This window comes from Crocodylus porosus, unplaced genomic scaffold (assembly GCF_001723895.1).
Source record: "Crocodylus porosus isolate Cpor-Errol unplaced genomic scaffold, CroPor_comp1, whole genome shotgun sequence".
Classification (NCBI taxonomy): Eukaryota; Metazoa; Chordata; order Crocodylia; family Crocodylidae; genus Crocodylus; species Crocodylus porosus.
In genome coordinates, this window is record NW_017728914.1 from 22,071,839 (window position 1) to 22,078,068 (window position 6,230).

At 43.0% G+C, this 6,230-nt stretch overlaps 1 protein-coding gene across 3 annotated transcripts in view; it reads left to right on the top strand.

The window, feature by feature from the left end:
• SFXN1 (sideroflexin 1) overlaps nucleotides 1-6,230 on the top strand; it is a 36,366-nt gene that overhangs the window by 5,674 nt on the left and 24,462 nt on the right. Inside the window, exon 1 of one of the 3 annotated variants that reach the window (XM_019534975.1) lies at nucleotides 3,055-3,194. The exons of the other annotated variants lie outside the window; for them this stretch is intronic. The gene's annotated coding sequence lies outside the window, so the exon portion shown is untranslated. Of the gene's footprint in view, nucleotides 1-3,054; nucleotides 3,195-6,230 lie in introns of those variants that run through there. 3 annotated transcript variants of the gene reach the window in all.

Consider the following 6,230-nt stretch of genomic DNA (forward strand, 5'->3'; position numbering starts at 1 on the left):
TACCCCCTCCACCTTACAACTTTTAAGTAACTACAAATTCTGGATCATCAAAGTTTGTATCCAGAGCACATATTGATTCTTTCGACTCGGATCATTTTAGTTTCCATTCTGAAGTACAGCAAATAAACTTGAACCAACGCATCCCTGTTTCCTTTGTTTCTTAAATTTTGACGAGTTTTGCTGAATAGAGGGGAATAATCACTTCCCTTCACCTACTGGCAACACACCTACCCAATGCAGCCCAGTATGCTGTTAGCTTTGAAGGGCAACATGGGCACACTGCTGGCTTTTAAATACTCATATTCAGCTTATTATCTACTGTAACCTCCAGGTCCTTTTCTGCACAGCTGCTGCCCAGCCAGTCAGCCCCCAGCCTGTACACACGGTGCGTGGGATTGTTCTGTCCTAAGTGCAGGACTTTGCACTTGTCCTTGTTGAACTTCATGTGATTTCTTTTGGCCCGGTCCTCCAATTTGTCTAGGTCACTGAATCCTAAGGCACCAGAGGTAACCAGCTGAGTTCCCTAATCTCTCAGGAAGAATAAAGAAGCCTCTCCTGTTGCCCCTTCCTCCTTGTGCTTCCTCCAGGTCTCCCCCTTACCTCAGGGCTTTGTTCCCTATCCTCCTGTGAACTTGGTTTAAAGCCTTCCTCGTTAGGTTAGCAAGCCTGTTTGCAGACATGGTCTTCCCTGTCTTCATCAGGTGGATCCTGTCTCTTCCCAGCAGTCCTTCTTGGAACAACATCCCATGGTCAAAGAAGCTAAATTCCTGCTGGTGACACCACTTGCACAACCATGCACTGATTTGCAGGATGCATCTGCTCCTGCCAGGACCCTTCCCCATGGCTGGAAGGATCAAGGGATACACCGCCTTGTGCCCCCATCCTTTTCACCCTTGCACCCAGAGCCCTGTAGCCACTCTTGATCTGCTCAGGGTCACCCCGGCAGTATCATTGTCGTCCACATGGATGAGCAGCATGGGGTAGTAGTCAGAGGATCGTATGAGTCTCAGTAATCCTATGACATCTCAATCTGGGCTCCAGGCAAGCAGCAGACCTCCTGGGGTAACAGGTCAGGCTGGCAGATGAATACCTCCGTCCCTTGCAGAAGGGAGTCTCCAACCACCATGCATCCATTCATTTGTTCATTCAGTCATTCAAACAAAACCTGTGTTCTTCATACTCGCATATATTTTCCCAAGGTTTCAACCTGTGCCAAATGTACCATATAAAGTATAAGATGTTGAAGAGAAAGAAAACATTTTCCTTATTTGCAAATGAAGGCCCTGATCCTGTAGTAACATGCCCTCATAAAGCTCTTGGCAGTTTCAGGGCCCATATCCCATGCTATTTTTCTCTAAGAACTGGTAGATTCATTGCTTCCCGTTGCTGTTGTCTGCTGTCAAAACTGATGCTGTTCAGATTGTAATAGTTATCCACATATTTATGCTGAGACTTTACTATAAGTGTGGGTGACAGTGTTAGTGCTGAGTCCTGTGGGGGGTTTTTTAGCAAATATATGGAAGACTTAAAAATATGGGCAGGGCCTGGAAACGACCATTTTTCTAGAGTTCATGTACAGCAAACAAAAAACAAGGTCACTAACAAAAGCACCTCTTAGTAAGGAGCAAAAAAAAATGCAGTAAATAAAGCCAGTCCATGAGTATCAGGTGATTATATTTTCAACTATTATTATTCAGCTACTATCGAATCATTTATTTAACAAATATGTTTCAGTGTTAGACCAGCTCTTAACTGGTCCCATTCTATTTTGTGAATTTATCATGGGATGAATGTTTGTGACATCAAGTTGATTCAGTAAATTTTTTTGCAACTGTCTAGTTGGTCTAATAAAAGATATTGCCTCTACCATACTGACTGCTTTTGCTTATAGACCAACGTGGCTACAGCCTTTATCCCCGTTCAGTAAATATATTTTTCTGCTATTCAGACAGATCTGTAATTCATTTAAAAACAAGTTCTGTTTTTAATGAATTACATAGGAGGTTGAGTGTTGTGCACACAATATTTGAAATGTAACTTTAATCGGCACACAAACATTTAATTTAAACTGCAGGAAAATAGCTTGGGGAAGTGTTGCTGGGGAGGAGTGCTCATGGGTGTTTGTGAAGTTAATAAAATTCTCAGAACAAATAGGACAATTGTCTGTACGGGAGTACCACCCAGTCATGTCAGTGGGAGATCTGTGGATGTAATTGCATTCTAATCATTATTGGATACTTTGTCTCTTTTACACCTATTACTTTTCCTGGTTTCTCAGACTCTTGACTGGGACTTGGGAGACCTGGATTTTATCCTTAGTTTTGCTTCGGCTGCTTGGTGACACCAGGCAAATTCCTGTTCTTTATCCTGATCTTTATAATTTACAGAAACTGTAATGTTGACTACTTTTGCAAAGAGCTCTGAGATCTCTTGAGAAAAAGACTTAACGCAAAAATCATGGATTGTTGTATCCAACTGAGTCACATGATATGGACAAGTACCAGTTGTTAGAAAGAACTTGGCATACAAGATCAGCATTCAGAAATGTTAGTTTGATATTATTGCTACATAATCCCATTTAATATTGTTGAAATAGGAGATGGGGAAACTTGCACTTGTTTTAAGAGTCTTGGAAATGACCTTGTGTGTGACAGCACAGGCTTCTGTTTATGGAAAATATAGCCATGTCCCCAAAACAGCATTGCACAAGCATCTGATCTCAGATCTTCTGCAGTAAAGAACAAGATTGTCTTATTACTTGTCTAGGGGTATATTTAGTTAGTCAAATGATCCTTGTCACGTTGAGTGTAAACTAGAAAGAAAAACCTTTAGATTTAACAATAGTGTTCACTGGATGCAACTTACATTCTCAATTTCTGGTTTTTTGTTTAATCCAGGGATGACAGAGATGCAGCCTGCATGCTACCAGTGGGTCTCGGACTGCACAGGCCTTGTGCCAAACTGGCCCTACTCGCTGCCTGCAGGGCCAGAGCCTAGACCACACTGCGTGCAGCCCACAGGGCTGGTCCAGGGTGCCCACTGCATGTGTCACCCACACTAGACTGGCCCCATGTGCTGAATCCAGCGCATAGAGCCACTCTGGACCCGATCCTGGCCATGTCACATCTCTGTGCCACTCACTTGGTCCTCGGGGTCTGATGATCCTGACAGTCCTGGACTTGCCAGCACCCTGTGTACAAATGCAGTTTGCTGTGTGCTTTTGGACTCTGTTTTAAGGGCAAAATTATCTCGGCTTCTCTAATACAATTTAGAGTCTTCCTGATGCCAGAACCAATTGGAGAACTAGAAATAATTATCCCTGTGATTACCCTGTAGTGTGCACAACGGTAATTGTTATTATTTCAGCAGTGTTGACTTGCCATATGCTGAAATCAATGATAGTTTGTTTGAAGTTGTAAAATGTTTGTTCGTGGACAATCTAAAGGCAGAAGGCATTAATGCCCTTTTTTCACTATTGTGAATCGGACAATACAGACTAAATGTAAACTGTTACTTGAAGTTTGTAGAAGTAAGCTCAATTTTTTTTTCTCATAAAGCATAGTTGCAACTGAAAAGAAACCTGTATAGCTGTAATGCTCATACATAATGGCATGTGTGCTGTCAAGGTGAGTGGGAACAAATACAACCTTTTCAAGATTATTAACAAATTCACTGACCATTAATATTGGTCCCAGTGTGAATGCTTGATCATGTTAACCAATTTCCATTTATGAAAGAACTTTACTTGTCCTCATTCCTAATTTCCTTCAGAAACGTATCTTTCAAGCACTTATCCTTCCAGAGTGCTTTAAATTGTATTTGCTAGTCCTCCTTTGTCCACTGCTTTGTTTTTCATTTACAGCAGCTGTTTTGCATACTTGCTATTTATCCTTGCAGCCATGGCCAATGTTCAATATAAAATCAAGTATGGGAAATTGTGCCTTTGCATATTTAGTTTTCAGAGATTTCAGTGATGACCAAATACCAGTAAAGAAGTATTTGGGCTATCTGAATTTTCAGTAGGTCTTGACACCTCAGAGAACTGATGGTACTTTCCATAGCACATTAAGTGAAGTAAGGCCAACCAGATGGGATCACAGAGTTTCGACTACTTTAAACCAGTGGTACGTGACCTTTTCAGCCCACAGGCCAAATGAGCAATGCCAGATCCATCTGCTAGCCAGATCTAGTCCATGGACCAAATCCAGTGCATAGTGCCACTGCATGGGGCTTGGAAATTTGGCAACAGGGGAGGAGCATTAGTGTTAATTGCCACTGCTCCCCCACCACCAAATTTCTGGACCCGTTGGTAGAACCGTTGGGCAGCCTACATCGGGCCTGTGGGCGGGGGGTTGAGCCCCCCTGATGTAGACGGTGTGTAATGAAAGCCCGCAAAGGTGCTATACATGCTGCATAGTTCAAGAGCTTAAGTAACTCCTTTATCAGCTTTCTGGCATCCAATAAGAACATGGCTTTTTCCGCACCAACTGTTTTTACTTGTGCTTCTGGTGTTGGGCTACTTATGGGTAGGAAGGGAGGTTGAGACTTTGCTTTCTGGGAGAATATACTTCATTCTCCACAGACTTCCGAAATGCTGCCGAGGTAGGAAAAAAAAGACTTGGATGTTTCTAGGATATATGGACTGGTTCTTACTGCGGGTTGTTTTTTTTAGTAGTTGTTTTCTGAACTGCCTTTTTTTTTGTTCTTTTTTTCCTCTGAACATCTAGTCTTGACCAATTAGGCTCAGGGAATTCAAACTGCTTTTATAATAGGCCTGGTATTTGCCCACTAATGGACATCAACCAAGTAAAAGAGAATCTGAATTCCCGTGAAAATATTCACCAGTTTGTTCTTGCTAAACAACAAAGAGCAGTCCACACTAATGATGTCGCAAACCAAAGTTTAATTGCTGAGCTCCAACGTTTTCAATCGTGTTCTTACAAACAATACTTGTCTTTGATCACAATGTGAAAGAATGGCCTGTGGGAAGGATCACCAATTCCCACCATCTGAGGTCTTGTATGTTACAAATACAAAATACACTGGCTCATTATTCTCTACTAAGTTTGTGGAAATAACTGTTTTTCCCAAATACAGTTAGGCTGCATTCCTATGCTAACTCCATCCAAGGGACAATTTAAATATGAGGGTTATTATGCTTTAATGTCAGAGTATTTCTAACTGACCTAAATCTGTTGTTTTAATTTCTTTATCACTTTTTAGGTGCACATATCCCTTTTTCTCACTTTATGGTGAAGGGTGGGGTGGGAGGGGAATGCTTGACACACATTACTGTGGAAGTAAAACTTCCCCAACTGCACCAAGTCCTGGGACCTCTTGGTCAACCTCCTCCTGGCTTTGGCCAACCTGGCCATTCATAAAATGAGGAAGGAGGCTCTGGCTGGGAGGAATCTGGGTGAGTGCAGGGCTGCTTTCCTGGCACTTCTCCGCCCATGTCTCTGGACAGAGTTTCACTGGATGCCATTCACAGGGCAGTAGGCACTGGCTGGTGTACTCTGTTCGATATCCACTTCTGATGCCCTAGTTGTTAACCTATGACCTCCCTCCTATTCCTGTTTTCTTTTTTGTTCTCCCAAGCAATTAGTTGGTATGTCCCCAATGGCCACCCTTCTTAAGTGGGGCTTATAGATTTTGTGATGGGCTGAAGCCCATGATATCAGGGCACATCAGATAGCATTCCCTCTCTGCCACTGTGTGACACAGGCCTAAGACTACAGTATAACCAGGTTGTTGTTTGGGGGTTTTTTTCACTGTTCTTTTCTCACTTGAAGCCTCCAGCATTTAGGCTAGATATAGACATTCAAAAGGCCCAAGGCTGAATGAATTCAGTCTTTGCAGGTTAGTCTAAACTGCACAGATTAAATTGAAACAGAAGTGAACAGACATTTACCTTTGATTCAGGAATTGCAGCCACATGCCTGCATGGCTCAGGCCAGAAGCCAGGGGTGCTAGAGCTTGGCTCTCTGACTGTGTCTTCACTACCTCTTCCTGCTGCCCCTGAGGTCTCTGGGATTTGCAGTCCAGAATTACAACAGCAGGACTTTGCAGGGTTGCTCATTGCTTCTTCTTCCTGCTTTCAGGTACCTCTGGGATTTGTAGTCTACAGTTGCAGCCAGCAGTAAATGGAAAGGAGTGTTTAACTCCCCCTCCCTGGCCCCAGCTGGGGTTTGCCAGGGGGAAGAGTATCCTCCCTTCCCCCCCCCCCCACA